Source organism: Hyla sarda, chromosome 7 (genome assembly GCF_029499605.1).
Source record: "Hyla sarda isolate aHylSar1 chromosome 7, aHylSar1.hap1, whole genome shotgun sequence".
In the NCBI taxonomy this organism is placed as follows: domain Eukaryota; kingdom Metazoa; phylum Chordata; class Amphibia; order Anura; family Hylidae; genus Hyla; species Hyla sarda.
This window is the reverse complement of record NC_079195.1, coordinates 40,393,718-40,416,930: the sequence shown is the minus strand read 5'-3', so window position 1 is coordinate 40,416,930 and position 23,213 is coordinate 40,393,718. Positions and strand designations below refer to the sequence as shown.

The following is a 23,213-nucleotide window of genomic DNA, read 5'->3' as shown; positions in this document are numbered from 1 at the left end:
CTACTGACCGAACGAATGGTTGACGAGATACAAAATTTTATATTATATTATATATATATATATATATAATATATATATATATATATATATATATATATATATATATATATATATATATATATATATATTATAATATATATATATATAAATATAAATATATATAAATATAAATATATATAAATATATATATATATATATAAATATAAATATTATATATATATAAATATAAATATTATATATATATATATATATATATATATATATATATATATATATAAATATTTATATATATATATATATATAAATTTATATATATATATATAAATATTTATATATATATATATATATATATATATATAAATATTTATATATATATATATACATATATATATATATATATATATTATATATACATATATACATATATACACACACACACACACACACCCAAAAAGGGGAGGTTAGCTGCAGCACACAAGTAAATTTTCAAGTAGTTTTATTCCAATCCATAGCAACGTTTCAGCCGCCCATCGCTATCATCCATCCCTCTCCATATATATATATTATATATATATATATATATATATATACACATACACCGTATATATAGATAGATTATATATATATATATATATATATATATATATATATATATATATATATATATATATATAGATATAGATATATAGAGAGAGAGAGAGAGAGAGAGAGAGAGAGAGAGAGAGAGAGAGAGAGAGCGCTTTAAAGAGTTACTGTCATTTAAAACAACTTTTGACATGTTGCCCAACCATGTCAAAAAATGCACTCGCACCAGGTCTCACTCCTGTGATTGCAATCTGGAGCTATAAGTGGTGGAGGGGCACTGCAGTATGTGCCTCCCTCTAAAGCTGCCAGTCAAAATAATAATAATCAAAAAACATTGTTATTGCTATGGGTAGCATCCTCATCATTTGGCCAGAATGGCAAAGTCAATCTTACTGTGTGATGAAAGATGGGCCAGGTCCTCCACAGACAACCCACCGATATGAAGTACATGCCTTTGGACCGCCGCTGCAGAGACTGGTTTGTCTCAGAAAGTGGGTGCCGGAGAGCTTATCGGGGACAGCTGGGCCCAGTTTTGGAGATCGTGGAGGGGTCCAATCGGTCAGACCCCCTGATTAGACACTTACCTCCTATCCTGTCCCCTATATTTTTCATACCTTGAATACCCCTTTGAGGATTATTCACACATACAGTATCCTGCACATATTAGAAGCTGTGTTCCATCATTTAGTTTACATTGAAATCTGCAGCTTCAAATCTGGTCATCAAATATGCGGAGGATCCTGTACGTGTGAAGAGACCTTAAGAAAACGGTCTCACAAGCCATATTTTGCTGCTGTTTATTTTCCCACCCATTAAAGTGAATGACCAGCAAAGTCAGCTGTGCATTATGCCACCAATTGACTTCAATGGGTAGGAAAATACACAGTAAAATATGGCGTGTATGTCCCTACCCTTAAAGGGGTACTCCGGCGCTAAGACATCTTATCCCCTATCCAATGGATAGGGGATAAGATGCCTGATCGCGGGGGTCCCGCTGCTAGGGACCCCCGTGATCTTTCACGCAGCACCCCGTTACCAACAGCCCCCGAAGCATGTTCGCACCGGGTCTGATGACTGCCCATCACATGGCCGGAGTATTGTGACGTCTCGGCTCCGCCACTATGTGACGTCACGCTCTGCCCCCTTAATGCAAGCCTCCTCCCATAGGCGGGACCCCCGTGATCAGGCATCTTATCCCCTAGGGGATGAGATGTCTTATGGCCGGAGTATTCCTTTAATGTGATTGAATCTGTGAGGAAGACTCCAATACAGATATGAACAGAGCCATGAGTTTAATATAGTGTGTGTATGTATGTTACCATTCAACAAAGCCTGGGGTATAGACATATAGGGGGGGAATTAGTGTTTCTGGCATATTTTTTGTCAAATTTATAAAAGTCACACATCAATTCATAAATTTGGCGCAAATGAAAATTCACCTCACAAAAAGCACCTCAGCCACCAGGGTCTGAAGTTTTGGCCCTAAAATGGGATGTAAAGCACGATTATGGACATTTATCAACGGGTTTAGTCAGGTTTTCTTTACTATAATTGTCGCAAAATTGTCACAACTGCGACTACGCGATTTTTCGTGCGACATTTTGACTGGAAAGCGAGAAAAGCAAGTTTTCCAAAAATTTACTACGTAGTAATAATTTTAAAATGGACTTCGGGTAGTCAGGTATTTATTAACTGCGACAGTCGCACCTGCGCAAAAAAAAGTCACAACAGGGTTAAAAATTTACTAAATTTACTCAAACATGGAGCAGAAAAAGCTACTACCAAAGTAAAAAAGAAAAAATTGCTTACGTGAAAGAAAATTATCAACAGGATGAACCCAGTTGATAAATAAGTCGCACATAAGCAAAAAAAAGTAAGGAAAAAATTACTAAAAAAAAAAAAAGAATATATAAGCAAACACTGATAAATGTCCCTCTATATGAATTGCAGTTCGGGGTAACTAAACCTCCTTTAAATAAAAAAAAGTAGAAATATCAGGAACATTTCTTTAGAATAACAACATTTATTTTGAGATTTAAACATAGGTAGCATTATACAACATTAAAGGGGTATTCCAGGCAAAAACTTTTTTTTATATATATCAACTGGCTCCGGAAAGTTAAACAGATTTGTAAATTACTTCTATTAAAAAATCTTAATCCTTCCAATAGTTATTAGCTTCTGAAGTTTTCTGTCTAAGGCTGGGTTCACACCACGTTTCGTTAAATACGGTTCCCGTATACAGCTGGGAGGAGGGGGGCGGGGCTTAATCGCGGCGCCCGCACTCAGCCGTATTTGGGAACCGTATTTAATGTATGTCTATGAGTCGACCGGAGTGAACCGTAGCCTCCGGTCGGCTTCGTTTTCGGCCGTATGCGGTTTCCCGACCGCAGGCAAAAACGTGGTCGACCGCGTTTTTGCCTATGGTCGGGAAACCGCATACGGCCGAAAACGAAGCCGACCGGAGGCTGCGGTTCACTCCGGTCGGCTCATAGACATACATTAAAGGGGTAGTCCAGTGGTGAAAAACTTATCCCCTATCCTAAGGATAGTGGATAAGTTTGAGATCGCGGGGGGTCCGACCACTGGGGCCCCCTGCGCTCTCTGTACTGGGCCCCGGCTCTCGGCCCAGATAGCGGGTGTCGACCCCCGCACGAAGCGGCGGCCGACACGCCCCCTCAATACATCTCAATGGCAGAGCCGGAGATTGCCGAAGGCAGCGCTTCGGCTCTGCCATAGAGTTGTATTGAGGGGGCGTGTTGGCCGCCGCCTCGTGCGGAGGTCGACACGCCCCCTTCCCGCGGGCTGTCGGGGCTCCGTACAGGAGATCGCAGGGGGCCCCAGCGGTCGGACCCCCCGCGATCTGCAACTTATCCCCTATCCTTAGGATAGGGGATAAGTTGCTCACCACTGAGTCACCACTGGACTACTCCTTTAAATACGGTTCCCGAATACGGCTGAGTGCGGGCGCCGCGATTAAGCCCCGCCCCCTCCTCCAAGCCATATACGGTAACCGTATTTAACAAAACGTGGTGTGAACCCAGCCTTACTGCTCAATGATGATGTCACGTCCCGGGAGCTGTGCATGATGGGAGAATATCCCCATAGGAGCTGGACAGCTCCCGGGACGTGAGTCATCAGAGAGCAGTTAGACAGAAAACAGCAACTCAACTTCAGAAGCTAATAACTATTGGAAGGATTAAGATTTTTTAATAGAAGTAATTTACAAATCTGTTTAACTTTCTGGAGCCAATTCATATATATAAAAAAAATGCCTGGAATACCCCTTTAACAGTACAAACTTTAACCAAAATATAAAAAAAATTAAAAAAGTGTGTTGCATGACATTGACTATAATGGGGTCCATCGGGATCAGTTATTGGCCGTTATGACCCGTCAAAATTACGGCTGTCAAACAGAAAAATAGGGGAGATTGCCGCCGTATACGGGCAGTGAGAAAGGGGCCTTAGTGGAGTAAAAAGACGCACGTGATAACTTCAGAACCACTGCAGCATCTCAACCGGATTTTGGCTATTTTAGAAAAAAAATAAGTTGTCTATAAAAAAAAAAAAAAAAAAGTCGCAAAACTACAATTGCAACAAATAAAAAATGACACCACAAAAAAATAAAAAATAAAAATAAAAATCTAAAACCAAATGATAAATTCTCCATAAACCACACCACCAGGCACTGCAGATGTTTCTCATCCAGGTAATTATTCCATCCCAAGCCTGGGACATAGTAACGCGCCCGATCTGCAGAAACTAATCTATGCGGATAGATTTTACCTATGTAATTAGCAGAGTTATAATGAGACGACACCAGTCAGCGCAGACATCGATCTCCCTCACCGGCCCCGATAATGCAGATTTCTCAGACAACCTTAGCTGCCATAGGAGCCGTCACATATTAATTAATTCTACAAGTCATATGCGGAGAAGACACGCGGAATTAGAAAAACCTCACGCCGGATCAGAAACGTTATTGCAATAACAAGTAAAAAGCTGAAATAGGCAGGAAAGAAAGTCCTTGTGCACTTAAGTATGTTGTGTGAGAAAACTGCACAGGGTTCCCAGCCCCATTGCTTCTAATAAGAATTCGTGCTGCACTTTATAACGTGAACTATGATGCAGCTTTGTTTTGTCCCTACACATAATTGAAACCTACATCCCAGGAAAAAACTGGAGGTTTGAGCAGTGGGGATCCAGAAGGAGCTGCAACGGGAACAGTCGCAAGGAACGTGCATGGAGGTCGGCACTAGCAGAATCACGTGCAACTTGTGCTCAAAAATCCATCAAGTTTGGATTTTAAAGAGTACCTGTCACCAAACTAAACTTTTAGCATATTGTTCCTTATATTAATAGAAGACACTTTGCTATTTACAAGGGGTACTCCACTGGCCAGCGTTCGGAAGTAAATGTTCCGAACGCCGTTTTTGCACTGCGGGGGAATGGGGGTCGGCCACGCCCCTTGTGTAGTGTAGTTAAAGGGGTACTCTGTTGCTCAGCGTTTGGAACAAACTGTTCCGAACGCTGGAGCTCCTGACTTCATAGCCCCACCCCTCATGGCGTCACGCCCCACCTCCTCAATGCAAGTCTATGGGAGGGGGCCCGCTCCCATAGACTTGCATTGAGGAGGTGGGGCGTGACGCCATGAGGGGGTGGGGCTATGAAGTCACGAGCTCCAGGCTGCCCCTAAATGCAAGTCAATGGACATAGACTTGCATTGAGGGGGCATGGCCGACCCCTACAGCATGAAAAAAGCGTGACGTTATAGCCCCGCCCCTCATGACATCATGCCCCACTCCCTCAATGCAAGTCTATGGGAGGGGGCGTGACGGCCGTCACGCCCGCTCCCATAGACTTGCATTGAGGAGGTGGGGCGTGACACCATGAGGGGGTGGGGCTATGAAATCACGAGCTCCAGGTTGCCCCTAAATGCAAGTCAATGGACATAGACTTGCATTGAGGGGGCATGGCCGACCCCTGCAGCATGAAAACAGCGTTCAGAACATTTACTTCCGGATGCTGGCCAGTGGAGAACCCTTTTAAAATTCTCAACCTTTATTTATTTTTAATGTGATTGAAAAACAAGCCACTAGGTGGCTCTGTTCTGTTCCCTGCGGAAGTCAAACAATTGTGTGGTCACCTACCGGCCTGGCAGGAGACTGAACTCAAAGCGTGTGCGGGGGGCATGGGGAGGCACAGCTATCATAGGCTTCATTGATGTTGCATCTGCTGGTGAACAACCAATCTCTCCTGCCAGGAGCTAGGGGAAACGTATGATACACAGCTTTTTAAGGCTCAGAGTTCTTTTTTTCTTAAAGGGGTACTCCGCTGCTCAGCGTTTGGAACAAACTGTTCTGAACGCTGGAGGCGGGAGCTCGTGACGTTATAGCCCCGCCCCTCATGACATCATGCCCCACTCCCTCAATGCAAGTCTATGGGAGGGGTCGTGACGGCCGTCACGCCCCCTCCCATAGACTTGCATTGAAGAGGTGGGGCGTGACATCATGAGGGGCGGGGCTATGAAGTCTCGAGCTCCAGGCTCCAGCATTCAGAACAGTTTGTTCCAAACGCTGAGCAACAGAGTACCCCTTTAAGGGCAGGAGGGGTGTTATGAGTAGTTAGGGAACATAATCTGAGTTAGTTTAGAAAATATAGTTTGATGACAGGTACTCTTTAAGCAACTGTTGTGTCGTGGCTCCGTTATGTCGCAACGTGACCAAATTAACAATCATTAGATTATATATTGTAGTCAACAAAAAGTAGTTAAAAAAAAAAAAAATACAGGTAGGTAGCCTAATGCTTCAAGGGGGAAGGGGGAAAAGAGGAATTAAAAATAACAATAAATAAATAATTAATTAATTAAGGTGAAAATGAGAGCATTTAGGGATAGTCAGGGAAACAGTTTAAGATTCATATAAACCCCCTAGTCAGATCCATTAATGACTCTATAAGACACTTTCATACGGTATTAGGGTGACATTTTTGCTGCATTAGGGTGACATTTTTGCTGCATTAGGGTGACATTTTTGCTGCATTAGGGTGACATTTTTGCTGCATGTTTAGGCTCATCTGTGGGTTTAGTGACCCAAACTCACAGCATCATAGAAATAAAACCCATGGTTGGGACAGTTTGCTGTAACACAGGCGCAAAAATGCCCCTATAATACATTCGTGACACCATACTGAGGCCACATCTCACAGCAGTATTCTATTACTACTACTACATATCACTTTGCGGTGGTCCGGCCGCTGGGACCAACTGCGATCTCTGTGCAGGCATCCCGGCTTTCTAAACATGAGGGGTACTCCGGTTGAAATGTGTTTTTTTTTTTTTTTTTAAATCAACTGGTGCCAGAAAGTTAAAAAAATTAGCAAATTACTTCTATTAAAAAAAATCTTAATCCTTACAGTACTTCTAAGCGGCTGTATGCTACAGAGGAAATTATTTTCTTTTTTGGATTTCTCTTCTGTCACGACCACAGCTCTCTGTTGACCTCTGCTGTCCATAGCAGAAGAAAATCCCTATAGCAAATCCAAAAAGAAAATCATTTCCTCTGTAGTATACAGTACAGCTGCTAATAAGTACTGGAAGGATTAAGATTTTTTTTTTTTTTTTTGGAAGTAATTTACAAATCTGTTTAACTTTCTGGAGCCAGTTGATATATAAAATAAACTTTTTTTCTTGGAATACCCCTTTAAGTTCAGAACGCTGGGTTTGGCTAGCCGTGGTTGTGACGTCATACCACACGCCCTCCAATCAGACATCTTATCCCCTATACTTTGGATAGGGGAAAAGATGTCTAAGGGCGGAGTACCCACTTAGGTTTGTTGTCAGACATATAAAGTGATTGAAATGTATACGTGAATTATGCCTGAAACGCGTCAGAAGATTCAGATATTTCAGACACAATGGATTATTATGGATTGTATTGTCTCGCTTTACTCACTCGCCTCTGGGTTCCCAAAACGCTCTCTCTAAACCAGCGGTCTTAATCTGTGGCCCTTCAGATGTTGCAAAACTACAACTCCCAGCATGCCCGGACAGCCAACGGCTGTCCGGGCATGCTGGGAGTTGAAGTGTTGCAACATGTGGAGGGCCACAGTTTGAGACCACTGCTCTAAACAATAGTTCCACCCATGAGATGTCCCTTTGCTCAGAATGATCTTTGTCCAAAATCACGTCACAAAGCGCTACAAGGACTCACAATACCCCCTGCAAACTGCGGCTACTGGAGAAGTCACCGCTAAAAGTTTTAAAACAGGTGGATCAGGCTCGAGCAATGAAGAAACGCCAACTTTATTAAGGCATTTTAAAAATACACACATTGCTCAAGGGCCACAAAATGACCAACACATTTCTGGCGTCTCACACCCCTTTAGTCATGATCACAAATATCAAGTAAGCAGGAAGAATAATAATAATTATGTTTTGCATACACAAAAGGCATTTAGCCCTTCACGTGCATCGTTTCCCACTACATCCATAAGAACAGACGTAAAAACAAATAAAAACCATAAGTGTATCAGGATCTAATCATATCCAAAACATACCGCATATACATGTCTTTATTTATAATAGAGTCCGAGTCCCACAGATATAATTATCCTAAAGAATCCTATAGCATAGGAACAAGTCATACTGGTAGAACATTAATAGTGTAAACATGTCGACGGGTCTGTTACAAAACCTCCAAAACTCTAAAGCAGTCTTTCCCAACTAGGGTGCCTCCAGCTGTTGCAAAACTACAACTCCCAGCATGCCCGGACAGCCAAAGGTCTTGTAGAATTAGTAACAGGCATAACTCTGGAAATACTTTACCTAAATAAGCGAGTAACCCCACTTTTTACAGATATTCCCCCGCACTATAACCCGGTATATTTGGTTTAGTGCGGGTGAACTAGCTGTCAGTTTCTCTTTAACCCCTTAAGGACCAGGCCAATTATATTTTTGCATTTTTCGTTTTTTCCTCCTCGTCTTCTAAAAATCGTAGCTCTTTTATAATTTTCATCCACAGACTAGTATGAGGGCTTGTTTTTTGTGCGACAAGTTGTCCTGCATAATGACATCACTCTTTTTACCATTAATTGTATGGCGCAACCAAAAAAATACTATTTGTGTGGGGAAATTAAAAAGAAAAACGCAATTTTGCTAATTTTGGAAGGTTTCGTTTTCACGCCGTACAATTTACGTTAAAAATGACATGTGTTCTTTATTCTGAGGGTCAATACGATTGAAATGATACCCATGATTATATACTTTTCTATTATTGTTGCGCTAAAAAAAAAAACCAAAAAAAAAAACGCTAACTTTTTAACCAAATTAGTATGTCTAAAATCCCATTTTGATGACCTATAATTTTCATTTTTCCGCAAAAGCGGCGGTATGAGGGCTCATTTTTTGCGCTATAATCTGTACTTTTTATTGATACCACGTTTATATAAAACTTATAATTTTTTTATTATAATTTTTTTTCAATAAAATGTGACAAAAAATCATCAATTTAGTTTTTTTTTGTTTTTTTTGCGTTCACGCCATTCACCATACGGTATCAATAACATTATATTTTAATAGTTTGGACATTTACGCACGAGGTGATACCAAATATGTGTATTAATTTTTCTTTTACACTTTATGGGGGTAAAATGGGAAAAAAAGGACATTTTACATTTTTATTGGGGGAGGGGATTTTTCAATTTTTTCTTCTTTTTTTTTAACCTTTTTTTAAACTTTCATTTTACACTTTAACAGTCCCCATAGGGGACTATCTATAGCACTCCTTTGATTGCTAATCCTGTTCAGTGCTATGCATAGGGCATAGCACTGATCAGTATTATTGGTGATCTTCTGCTCTGGTCTGCTCAGACCAGAGTAGAAGACCCCGGGAGACGGCCATGCTGGATGATAGGATCCCTGCGGCAGCACTGTGGGTGATCCAATCATCCATTTAAAGTACCGCACTGCCGCAGATGCCGTGATCTGTATTGATCACGGCATCTGAGGGGTTAATGGCGGACATAGCAGCCGGGACCTGCTGCAAGCACCGTTAAGTACCACCGCACCAGGATGTACATTTACGTCCATTGTCGTTAAGGGGTTAAAGGGGTTCTCCGGTGCTTAGACATCTTATCCCCTACCCAAAGGATAGGGCATAAGATGCCTGATCGCGGGAGTCCCACCGCTGGGGACCCCCGTGATCTTGCACGCGGCACCCCGTTTGTAATCAGTCCCTGGAGCGTGTTCGCTCCGGGTCCGATTACTTCGCCCCCGTGTGACCTCACACTCCGCCCCTCAATGCAAGTCTATGGGAGGGGGCGCGACAGCTATCACGACCCCTCCCGTAGGCTTGCATTGAGGGGCGGAGCGTGACGTCACACGGGGGCGGAGTCCTGACGTCACGGACTTCCGTTCCAAGAGTCGCGACTCAGACCCTCCAGCGGTTCCGGTGAAAAACCAGGTGGGTGCCGCATGCAATAATGCGGGGGTCCCCAGCGGTGGGATCCCGCGATCAGACAGGGTAGAGTACCCCTTTAATGAACCATGTGCCTTCGTCAGCTCCAGTTAAAGAGAAAACGAACAAGAATGTTTTGATTCAATGACCGCAATATAAAAATCTTTCATCTATCAGGGAATTGAAGTACTAAGTACATTACAAATCCACTTGTCTGTCTATTTTGCCAAAACCCTTTTAAATCTGGAATGACTGTCACGAGTATAAAAGGATAAAAGCAATAATTCAGATTACAGCTCATCCACCCAACAATTACACTGTATAATAACTGCTTAAAGGGTCATCACTGTATTATCATGAAACTCCTGTAACAAGTAGCCATTATGCTATTACGGTAGACATAATCCACCCACCGTCATACATGTTACCTACCTGCACATTCAGATGCTTCGTGCCTTCTCCAGTGTTAGGATTTTACGTCGGCCAAACTGTAAGGGAAAAATAATAACATGAATACAAATAAATAAACAAAACAGTAGGATTTCACTCTTAAAAGGCGTTGTTCCAAGGTCCCAAGTAGGGCTGGGCGGTATACCGGTTCATACCGAAGTTTTTAGGGCTGCACGATATGAATTTCCCCCCATACCGCAATACCGGTTGGGCCCCTCCCCCTCGGGAATGTATTATCAGCCCAGCGCAGCGCTGTCCCCACATTGGGGAACTAATCCTATGTGACCCGCCAGCGCTGTTCTGCCCCCCCCCCCCCCCCAATTAATGATCAGCCCAGCGGGGTACTACTCACAGATGTCACGATCAAGCACTGCCCTCCTCCTATTTGTTGGGGGCCGCCGGGCGCTGGAGCTCTACACTGTACGCCAGTCGTCTCCAACCTGCAGACCTCCAGATGCTGCAAAACTACAACTCCCAGCATGCCAGGACAGCCTTGTCGTTTTGCAACAGCTGGAGGTCCGCAGGTTGGAGACCACTGCTGTACGCTGTATCCCTATGCCCGGGCTGCAAAAGATACAGAAAATAAACTTTAAAACTCACCTACGTCGGCCACACGCTGGGGACTGGAACACCGGCTCTGGCCGGCTTCTTACATGACAGTGGGCTCAGCCTATCACTGGCCGGGGCGGGATATCGTTGCGGTCGGTGATAGGCTGACGGCTGTCCGGCGTTCCAGTCCCCAGCGTGTGGCCGATGTAGGAGAGTTTAAAGTTTATTTTCTGTATCTTTGGCAGCCCGGGCATAGGGATACAGCGTACAGCAGTGGTCTCCAACCTGCGGACCTCCAGCTGTTGCAAAACTACAACTCCCAGCATGCCCGGACAGCCAACGGCTGTCCGGGCATGCTGGGAGTTGTAGTTTTGCAACAACTGGAGGTCTACAGGTTGGAGACCACTGGCGTACAGTGAGTTCCAGCGGCCCGCAACAAAGAGGAGGGCAGTGCTTGAAGGCGACATTTGTGAGTAGTAACCCGCTGGGCTGATCATTAATTGGGGGGGGGAAGAACAGCGCTGGCGGGTAACATGATTGGGGGGGGGGGGGGGGGGGTCGCCGAACACAGCACGTGGGTCACATGATTTTTTTTTTGGGGGGGGGGGGGGGGAGTGAAAATAGCGTTATATACCGTGGAACCGCCGTAAGTTAAAAAATACTGTGATACACATATTTGGTCATACAGCCCAGCCCTAGTCCCAAGTCACAGGATAAGTAGCTGATTTGGGGGGGGGGGGTCTAACTGCTGGGGCCCCCAACAATCTCACCACTTTCAGTGCTCAACAATGTTCAAAAGCTCCACAGAGAATGACTGGAGCGCTGGCTGCGCCTATGTGCTGCCAATCCATCCATTCAGGCGACATCTGACCTCCAATCTCTATCTGAGACCCTCACCGATTGTGAGAATGAAGGTAAAATGTCCTCCAAATAAATAGAGCAGCAGCACACATGAGCGGCCAGTGCCCTATGCATTCTCTATGGGGCTTCCGGACATTGCAGAGCACTGAGCGCTGGTATCATTGGATGCTTATCCCTGTGAAAAAGTTCTGACATGAGAGGTGAGATGCCCACCGATCACTAAACTGAGCGGGCAAAGGGCAGGGGAAAGTCAGCTGAAGGACTAGAACACTCTGCTACATCTGACATACACACATATACACTAGGGATCGACCTATATCGTTTTTTTTAGGGCCGATACCGATAATCGGTGGAGGTTAGGGCCGATAGCCGATAACTTATACCGATATTCCGTTATAAGTTATCGGCTATTTACCCCCCCCCCCCCCCCCCCCCCCAATAGACCGCCGCCGCCACCCGCTTCTCTCCCCCTGCCTGTCCAGGGGTCCTGAGTCCTATCATCGCCACCATCCCCCATCCCCGGTTTTATAATTACCTTTTCCCGGGGCCCACTCTACATCTGGCTCCGGTGGCCTGGTCTCCTGAGCTGTCACTGTGCGCACTGACGTCGTGTCGCGTCACTCATCATTGCAGGACGCAGCAGGAGCCAGAAGTAGCGTTGACCCCGGGAACAGGTAATTATAAAACCGGGGATGGGGGAAGCAATGGGGCCGGGGCGGTGCGACGGGTTGGTGAGGAGGCGGTCGCGGTGCATTATCGGCAAGGTAATTGCCGATATCGATAATGCCCAAAATCGTGATTATCGGCCGATAATATCGGCCAAACCGATAATTGGTCGATCCCTAATATACACATATCTATCTATCTATCTATCTCTATCTCTCTATATCTATATATATCTATCTATATGTATATATATCTATATATCTATCTATCTATCTATCTATCTATCTATCTATCTATCTATCTATCTATATATAACTCAATGTGTATGTGTGTGTGTGTGTGTATGTATTTATATTCCAGCATCACGTCCAAACCACTAAAGATTTTAACATGAAACTTGGCCACATGTTACTTATATGTCAACAACAAACATAGGATAGGTGATTTAACTCTTACTCACTCCCATTTGCCAGGGGCAGGGTTTATATTTAAAGTCCCATACAAGTCAATGGGAAATATTTGTTACTGCATAACCTCCAAATGGCTGGAGATATTTCTATAATACTTGGTCACATGTTACTTATATATCCACTTAAAATATAGGATAGTTAATTTAACCCTTAACTACCCCCATTTGTGAGGGTCGGGGTTTTTGTTTAAAGTCCCATTCAAATCAATGGGAAATGTATGTTCCCACATAACTTCTGTACGGCTGGAGATATTTCTAGAGATGAGCGAACTTACAGTAAATTCGATTCGTCACGAACTTCTCAGCTCGGCAGTTGATGACTTATCCTGCATAAATGAGTTCAGCTTTCCAGGTGCTTCCGTGGGCTGGAAAAGGTGGATACAGTTCTAGAAGACTCTTTCCTAGGAATGTATCCACCTTTCCCAGCCCACCGGAGCAGCGGAAAGCTGAACTAATTTACGCAGGAAAAGTCATCAACTGCCGAGCCGAGAAGTTCGTGACGAATCGAATTTACTGTAAGTTCGCTCATCTCTAGATATTTCAATAACTGGTACACATATTACGGACCGGGGATAGGAGGACCGGGGATATGGGGTCAAAAGCTTCCTCCTCTGTTTATTTTCCTCCCCAACAAGGATTAGGAAGGAAAAACCGGGCAACGCTGAGTACTCAGCCAAATAGATAGAGATAGAGAGATATATATATATATATATATATATATATATATATATATATATATCTGAGTGGAACAGCCATGCACACTCAACCACAACGCCATTTAAACAAAGGCACTTGGAACTCCAGAGATTTCTCTATCCTGTGAATAGGTCAGTGTTTCCCAACCAGGGTGCCTCCAGCTCTTGCAAAACTACAACTCCCAGCATGTCCAGACAGCCTTCGGCTAGGGAAACACTGCTATAAACCATTACATTCAGGCCATAAGATAGAATGTCCTGCATAACTTAGATGTGTACTACCAAAACTACAACTCCCAGCATGCTCAAACAGCATTCGGCCAGTCCAGGAATGTTGGGAGTTGTACTTTTGCAACAGCTGGAGGCACCCTGGTTGGGAAACACTGTTACAACCCATTACATACCAGCCATAAGATATGGGGAATTTTTTGCATAACAGGTGGCTGAGACTTGTAGTTCCACCACGTCTAGAGGCAGTTAGGGTACCAACTGACAGTTGCAAGGCAAGATGGGACTTGTAGTTCATCACCAGCTACTAGAACCAGCCCGGATACATCTACTGCTGTCCGCATCACCATGGAGACAGATCAGGAGTCAAGTGTGTGAAATGCTGAGACTTGTAGTTCTCCTGTAATGTAAGAGCTACTGAGACTTGTAGTTCCACAGCAGCTATAGCCTCATATAACACCAGTACTATTTCCCTAGAGCTGTGTTTCCCAACCAGTATACCTCCAGCTGTTGCAAAACTACAATTCCCAGCATGCCCGGACAGCCAAAGGCTGTCCGGGCATGCTGGGAGTTGTAGTTTTGCAACAGTTGGAGGTATACTGGATGGGAAACACGGCTCTAGAGACCATTCTACAAGCCTCTCTGCTGAGACTTGTAGTCCCACCGAGTCCTTGACCGCATTCCAGTATAGGTCAGCTTCTCCCAGTAAGAGGACATGTTGTCGCCCATAGCCCTGTACTTACATCTGCAGCATCATCTCCTCCTCCTCTTACTCTCGCTCCGCAGCTGCTACACTGTATCTAACTGCTTCTGGTCACGTGACGCGCGGCTGTCCTCCGGCTACGGCGCGCCCGTTGGGACAAACTTACTCGCGCGCTCGCGTTTGACATTTTTTATACCGCAGAGATGTGTATTATATTTCTGTCTCCTCCCTGACACTTTTTATATTCCGATCAGATGGAAGTATCTGATGTTAGTGAGTCAGGAAACAGCATGTGGTTTATAAAACTGTGTCAGCGTCAGCTAGAGTGGTTCCCTAATGTACAGTGCCAGGCTGCCAGCTGGTTTGGTTTCCTAATGTACAGTGCCAGTTAGTGTGGTTCCCTAATGTACAGTGGCAGTTAGTGTGGTTCCCTAATGTATAGTGCCAACTAGTGTGGTTCCCTAATGTACAGTGCCAGTTAGTGTGGTTCCCTAATGTACAGTGCCACCTAGTGTGGTTCCCTAATGTACAGTGCCAACTAGTGTGGTTCCCTAATGTACAGTACCAACTAGTGTGGTTCCCTAATGTACAGTGCCAACTAGTGTGGTTCCCTAATGTACAGTACCAACTAGTGTGGTTCCCTAATGTACAGTACCAACTAGTGTGGTTCCCTAATGTACAGTACCAACTAGTGTGGTTCCCTAATGTACAGTACCAACTAGTGTGGTTCCCTAATGTACAGTGCCAACTAGTGTGGTTCCCTAATGTACAGTACCAACTAGTGTGGTTCCCTAATGTACAGTGCCACCTAGTGTGGTTCACTACTGTACAGTGCCACCTAGTGTGGTTCCCTAATGTACAGTGCCAACTAGTATGGTTCCCTAATGTACAGTGCCACCTAGTGTGGTTCCCTAATGTACAGTGCCACCTAGTGTGGTTCACTAATGTACAGTGCCAGGCTGCCAGCTAGTGTGATTCACTAATGTACAGTGCCAGGCTGCCAGCTAGTGTGATTCCCTAATGTACAGTGCCAGGCTGCCAGCTAGTGTGATTCCCTAATGTACAGTGCCAGGCTGCCAGCTAGTGTGGTTCCCTAATGTACAATGCCAGGCTGCCAGCTAGTGTGGTTCCCTAATGTACAGTGCCAGTTAGTGTGGTTCCCTAATGTACAGTACCAACTAGTGTGGTTCCCTAATGTACAGTGCCAGCCAGAGTGCTCTAATGTTTAGTGCTAGCTAGAGTATCCTATTGTATAGTGCCAGCTAGAGTGCTCCAACTGTGCCAACTGGAGTGCCCCAATGTATAGTGCCTGCTTGATTGCCCCAATGCATAGTGCCAACTAGAATGCCTCAATATATAATGCCATCCAGAGTGCCCCAATGTATAGTGCCAGCCAGAGTGCCCCAATATATATAGTGCCAGCCAACTAGAGTGTCAAAATGTATAGCGCCAGCCAGAGTGCTCCAATGTATGGTGCCAGCTAGAGTTCCCTATTTTATAGTACGAGCTAGAGTGCTCCAACTATGCCAACTAGAGTGCCTCAATATATAGTGCTAGCCAGAGTGCCCCAATACTGTATATAGTGCCAGCCAGAGTGCCCCAATGTATAGCACCAGCTAGAGTGCCCCAATGTATAGCGCCAGCCAGAGTGCCCCAATGTTTACTATATAGTAGAATAAAGTATACATCAGTGTTTCCCAACCAGGGGTGCCTCCAGCTCTTGCAAAACTACAACTCCCAGCATGCCAGGACAGCCGTTGGCTGTTGGGCATGCTGGGAGTTGCAGTTTTGCATCAGCTGGAGGCGCTCTGGTTGGGAAAAACTAGTATAGCTTATAGTGCAACATTCCGGGAGTTGGAGGATTGGTTGGATAAATACCTGCCATTGCATAGCTGGTATTTTTAATATAAAAATACCGTCAGGGTGCCCAAAATACCTTCTGTGCCGGTAAAATACCGGCCAGGTGGCAACCCTAGTCCTGGGGCCATGGCTTGTTCACGTACTGGGAAACACAGGTTGGTTTTCTTACTTTTCAAGTGGATGGTGACCAAGCAACTTCAAAGGGAGACACTACTGCATCCAGTATAGGACAAATAGGCAGTGGTAGAAGGCCCATTAGAGAGTATGAAAAGCTACTAGACCAAGAGAAGCCTACTGCTGCAGAGAAGACTCTCCATTGCTACAGATAGTTAGCTAGGACCTAGGTCCATCCGAAATGAGCCAGGTGATCCCACAAGCTTCGGAGCCTGATAGGATACTCCTTATTCCCTGCTATGATTTAGAGTAAGACCTACTATTATGTTACAGAAGAATCAGCCAGTGAACCAAGAGGGTAAACAGGGACAGCAGTACTGTCCCAGCAATGTCCATGTGTGCGCTTCCAGTTGGTAATTTCCAAATCCAAGGGCCAAAGCCCGGGGTAAAAAAAAAAAACAATTAAACAGCCCCATCCCAGTTGGAAGATCATAAGTCTGTTTATAGTCGTAGTTCCATAGTAAAGACCAAAGAAAACCACAACCTGAATCTGTCCACCAGCTGATGGGTCAGAAGCCCATACTGCCATGACACTACCCTGAGCATCTGGGCAGTAATCCTTTCATATTGGTGTAGTCGGCAAGATGGAATCTGATGAGGAGTCAAATCTGCAAACCAACCAGTGTTAGGCTAGGATTCCACTGAGGTTTTTCATACAAAAACACAGATAAAACTCCCATTTTGCTACAGCGTTTTTTCCCGGAAAAAACACGGCGGCCAGATGTTAGCTGCAAGTCAATAGTGAACTGCAAAATGCCAGATCCACTTGGCATTTTTCAGTTTGGCGTTTTTGTAATCCTTTGGGTGTTTTTCAGCTCTTTTTGGCTCTTTGGCAGTTTTTCAAAACCGACCTCTTGTTGAGACTTTGGGTTTTTGGGGGGAAAACCTTGGCGTTTTTCTCCCATAAAAGTCTATAGGAGTAAAAAAAAAAAACGCCAAGAAAAACGCCATGTGTGTTTTAACTTTGGCGTTTTTGCCTGTGGTTTTTATTCTTTTTTGAGCTTTAGCGATCCCAAAAAATTATGGAGATACCTTTTTTACTAAAGTTTCGTAGGGTACCATTAAAAAATGATTTTTATTTATAAAATATTTTTTACAACAAAATTTTTTTTTATTTTTAAACAGGGATCAATTGATGTGGGCGGGCAAGGAACTAAAAATGTAGCCGACAATAATAAAAATGTAGAAAGGGGCCATTTAAATGTAAAAATAATTTATTTGTTATAATTAATTTCGTTAAACTTTTCATTAATAGTATTTTAATAATGTGTTGAATAAAGTGTGTGTGTGTTTTTCACTTTTTTCACTTTTTTTTAATTTTTTTTTAAATGTTTTAGGTAGTACTACTCCCAGCATGGAACACACTGTTCCATGAAAGGAGTAGTAGTACATGTACTAATTGACAGATCTCCCCGGGTGTCACTTCTGGCACCCATTGCGATCCTCCTGTATAATGTATAGATGTAGCCGGCCGCTCTTCTATGGTCCCCTGCAATGACGTATATATATATATATATATATATATATATATATATATATATATACACCTATTTATATTGGTTCCAGATGGTTCCAGCCAATCACAGCTCTCTGTGGGAAATATGAATAGGTGTATATATATATATATATATATATATATATATATATATACACGTCAGTGCAGGGGACCATAGAAGAGCGCCGGCCGCATCTATACATTATACAGGAGGATCACAGCGGGTGTCAGGAGTGACACCCGCTGTGATCTTTTCTTAACTGCAGGTACTACTGCTCCCAACATGGAGCACACTCTGCTCTATGCTGGGAGCTGTAGTACCTGCATTAATAGACAGATCGCAACAGGTGTCAGAAGTGACACTCGCTGCGATCTGTCTATTAATGCAGTCATCTTCCATGATCTGGACCCCGTGGGAGGTTACAAGTGGTGCTCCAGCACCAAAGGCTGTTCTGTGGGCTAAAGATTGCCTCAGGCATCCCTGCTGTTTCTGTGTTGGGCCCACTGCTCCATGGAATGACCTTTTGTAATGTGATATATTGTTAGGTTGTGCTATGTCTTTATGATGCACTGTACATTTAAGGGATTGTGGCAGAGCAACCAGGTGACCCTGACACCCCAATGGGGACCCCCAAAAATCCCTTATGTAGTGTAGGGGGGAGGAGCTGTTCAAAGTTCTAGAGGAGTTAAATAAGGAGTTTGGAGAGTGGAGTGCAGGTACCATGAGGAGAAGCCTAGGGAGAAGAAATTCTCAAAATTCCACAGCCACGCCAATCTCAAGAAGGCCCTGGCGATGTCGAAGCCTGGTGATAAGCAAAGCTCTTGGGGAAAACCATGTCTTCATTCAGTCAGTCAAGTTAAATCTCTCAAATCAGCGTGGGCTGCTACTCATCTGAAAGCTGCAGCAACAGCAACTACAACTCTCAGCAAGGCAACAGGTTCCCCGGGTTAATCCCTGCACATCCCTTTGCACTAAAGCTTGTATTGTCAGGAATTCAGTAATTTTAGCTACAGTAAAGATAGTTATCTGCAAACTTGCATCAGAGTTTTTATTACCCCGCGCCTGGCCCAGGAGAAGCTATCTCATCCTCGGACCGTGAAGGTTAATGGTGCCCTGGCGTCACAAACTTTATCTTACACCCTACTTTCAATCACTCCTATCACCATTAGTGACATTTAGAAGGTGTCGGGGACAATTTTGAAAGTTTCTGCAATTCCCCAGGAGATGGAGATTGCTGAACTTCTGTGTCACAAGGACCATAAACAGTGGACATACAATACTTCCACCACTTTGTGTGCTAAAATAAATTGCATATACTGAGTCAACTGCGATTGTCAGTGTGGTGTCCCAGTACAGGTACATTGTGTCAAGGTATTGTAGGCCCTGTCAGATTGAGACCTCCAGTGTCCTGGGTGCTCCCCTGCAGGGACTCAACCATTTCTAATGTGTATTTGCACTGCTATAACTTAGCAATCCGTTATTAGGTGTATGTAGCTTTAAGTATGTTACCTAGCAAACTCATGCTTAGTCAGGGTATATGAGAGTGGAGGACTGATGGCATAGACTAAACTTTTGTGTAAGGTGTTATATTATGTTATTACTTGTAAGTAACTTTATTGTAAATCCTAAAGGGGATACAGACAACTCTATGATCCACAGCTGCCTGGCCAATGGGCTTTAGTTTAGCCTTCCCTTAGAAGGGGTGGCATTTCCTGAGAGTAGGAGTAGAGGAGGAGAGGAGTTGAGAAGAGTAGGAGAGTAGAGGAGTAAAGGAGTTGAGTTCAGAGTGCAGAGTGAAGAATCCGCAGAGGAGTGAGAGCAAAGATGAGAGAGAGATAAGAAAAGCATGAAGTAACCAGAACTAATAGCAAGCCTTTACTTCAGCCTTGATCAGAGAATTCCTAAAGGACAATTCATCATCTTCCGGTGAAAAGCCACAAATCTACCGACACTTCAGTAAGTGACTTTAATCTCAAGCCTAATATAGCACAAACCTAAAACTCCTAGTCCGGCCGTAAGAGCCAAGCATATATGCAATATCAAGTCCAGGCACTGCAAGCTGTGTGGTTCTCTAGAGACTGTCTGTTAAACCTTTGGGAGACTTTGGTTGAGCGCTGTGGAGATTGTACCACCTATCTTCAAGTTAGTAAAGCCTTCGTTATACTGCAACCTAGTGTGGAGTCAATTCTTTCCTTGCTAGCCTGTGGGGAGACGGAGTTCCCCAGACCTGTAGTACCCCGGGAGATACCAAGACTACAGTGGCGTCACGTGACATTAAGGGTTAATACCATCCGACCCTGGGTTCATAACCCCCCCAAGAACCAAGTAGCTAACCCCAGCGTAGTCGCAGGTTTCACTCGTGGTTACCACATCAGCAAAAAGTGTAGTTAAAGGGAAACTGTCAGCTTGCTCTGCTCACACTAACCAGCGCTACTGTCCGTAATCTTCTATTTTCAATATATGCTAATTTGGTGCTAACTTGCACCGGCCGGGCTAACTGGCACTCTGACGTCAGTGTTTTTGGACGCAGCGCCACCCAGCTCATCAATATTCCTCCCCTCCCTCCACCTCTCCCTATTCATTACAGAGCGGGAAGAAGAGGGAGAGACGGAGGGAGGGGAGGAATATTGATGAGCTGGGCGGCACTGCGGCCAAAAACGCTGACGTCAGAGTGCCAGTTAGCCCGGCCGGTGCAAGTTAGCACCTAATTAGCATATATCGAAAATAGAAGATTACGGCCGAACGATGGGGCGGATCCGGGCACAGTAGGCAACAAACTGATCGGCGTCCCCCGCACTACCAGCCAGTACCGCTGGTTAATGTGGGGGGAGCAAGTTGACAGTTTTCCTTTAATCTTGTTACGCCGAGCGCTCCGGGTCCCTGCTACTCCCTGGAGCGCTCGCAGCGTTCTCCTCTCTGCAGTGCTCCGGTCAGACCCGCTGACCGGGAGCGCTGCACTGACACTGCCGGCGGGGATGTGATTCACATAGCGGATCGCATCCCAATCTGCTCACCTGTCCCGGTCCCCGGCTGTCACGTCCTGGCGCGCGCGGCTCCGCTCTCTAGGGCGCGCGTGCACCAGCTCTCTAAGATTTAAAGGGCCAGTGCACCACTAATTGGTGCCTGGCCCAATCAGTGTAATTAGCTTCCACCTGCTCCACGCCTTTATAACCTCACTTCCCCTTCCCAGCATTGCCGGATCTTGTTGCCTTGTGCCAGTGAAAGCGTTTTGTGTATGTCCCAAGCCTGTGTTCCAGACCTTCTGCTGTTGCCCCTGACTACGACCCTTGCTGCCTGCCCTGACCTTCTGCTACCTCCAACCTTGCTCTTGCCTTGTCTTTCTGTACCGCGCCTGTCTCAGCAGTCAGAGAGGTTGAGCCGTTACCGGAGGATACGACCTGGTTGCTACCGCCGCAGTAAGACCATCCCGCTATGCGGCGGGCTCTGGTGAATACCAGTAGCAACTTAGAACCGGTCCACCGGTACGGTCCATGCTAATCCCTCTCTGACACAGAGGATCCACCTCCAGCCTGCCGAATCATAACAGTAGATCCGGCCATGGATCCCGCTGAGGTGCCGCTGCCAAGTCTCGCTGACCTATCCACGGTGGTCGCCCAGCAATCCCAACAGATCGCCCAACAAGGACAGCAGCTGTCGCAGTTGACCACCATGCTACAGCAACTTCTGCCACAGCTACAGCAACCATCTCCCCCGCCAGCGCCTGCTCCTCCTCTGCAGTGAGTGGCCGCTCCTAGCCTCCGCTTGTCCCTGCCGGACGAATTTGATGGGGACTCTAAACTCTGCCGTGGTTTCCTGTCTCAATGTTCCCTACATTTGGAGATGTTGTCGGACCAATTTCCTACAGAACGGTCTAAGGTGGCTTTCGTAGTTAGTCTTCTGTCTGGAAAGGCCTTGTCTTGGGCCACACCGCTCTGGGACCGCAATGATCCTGCCACAGCCACTGTCCAGTCCTTCTTCGCTGAAGTCCGTAGTGTCTTCGAGGAGCCAGCCCGGGCCTCCTCTGCCGAGACTGCTTTGCTGAACCTAGTCCAAGGAACTTCTTCCGTAGGCGAATACGCCATCCAGTTTCGTACCCTCACCTCAGAGCTAGCCTGGAACAATGAGGCCCTCTGCGCGACCTTCAAGAAAGGCTTATCCAGCAACATCAAAGATGTACTGGCCGCACGAGAAATTCCAGCTAACCTGTCTGAACTTATCCTTTTGGCCACCCGCATCAACAAGCGTTTTTCTGAAAGACACCAGGAGCTCCGCCAGGAAAAGAACCTTGATCTCTGGGCACCTCTCTCCCAGTATCCTTTGCAATCTACCCCTGTGCCTCCCGCCGAGGAGGCTATGCAAGTGGATCGGTCTCGCCTGACCCATGAAGAGAGGTCTCGTCGCAGAGATAAAAACGTATGCCTGTACTGCACTAGTACCGAACATTTCCTAGTGGACTGCCCTATTCGTCCTCCGTGTCTGGGAAACGCACGCACGCACCCTGTTCACATGGGAGTGGCGTCCCTTGGTGTGAATTCTGCTTCTCCACGTCTCACTGTGCCTGTGCGGATTTCTTCTTCTGCCAACTCCTCCTTCTCAGCTGTGGCCTCCTTGGACTCTGGTTCTGCAGGAAATTTTATTTTGGCCTCTTTTGTTAATAAGTTCAGCATCCCAGTAACCCGTCTCGTCAAGCCGCTCTACATTTCTTCTGTCAACGGAGAAAAATTGGACTGCACTGTGCGTTACCGCACATAACCCCTGCTTATGAGCATTGGACTGCATCACGAAAAAATTAAATTTTTTGTTCTGCCCAACTGCACCTCTGAAGTCCTCCTCAGTCTGCCATGGCTCCAATGTCATTCTCCCACCCTTGACTGGACCACCGGGGGGATCAAAAATTGGGGCCCCTCTTGTCACAAACGATGCCTCACATCTGCTCCCACTTGTCTAACTCCTGAGGTTCCACCCATACCGGCCCCTCCCAAGGCTTACCAGGATATCTTCGGCAAAAAGCAAGCTGAGA

The 23,213-nt window shown here is 45.3% G+C and overlaps 1 protein-coding gene across 5 annotated transcripts in view; it reads right to left on the bottom strand.

The window, feature by feature from the left end:
- The window catches only part of R3HCC1L (R3H domain and coiled-coil containing 1 like), a 47,114-nt gene extending 32,293 nt beyond the window's left edge, over positions 1–14,821 (bottom strand). The window contains exons 1-2 of one of the 5 annotated variants that reach the window (XR_008846116.1): positions 14,704–14,821; positions 10,475–10,530 (exon numbers count right to left, since the gene is read on the bottom strand). The gene's annotated coding sequence lies outside the window, so the exon portion shown is untranslated. Of the gene's footprint in view, positions 1–10,474; positions 10,531–14,136; positions 14,449–14,624; positions 14,678–14,703 lie in introns of those variants that run through there. The other 4 variants (XM_056529483.1, XM_056529485.1, XM_056529486.1 and 1 more) reach the window with 4 other exon arrangements.
- Between the last annotated feature and the right edge of the window lie 8,392 nt (positions 14,822–23,213).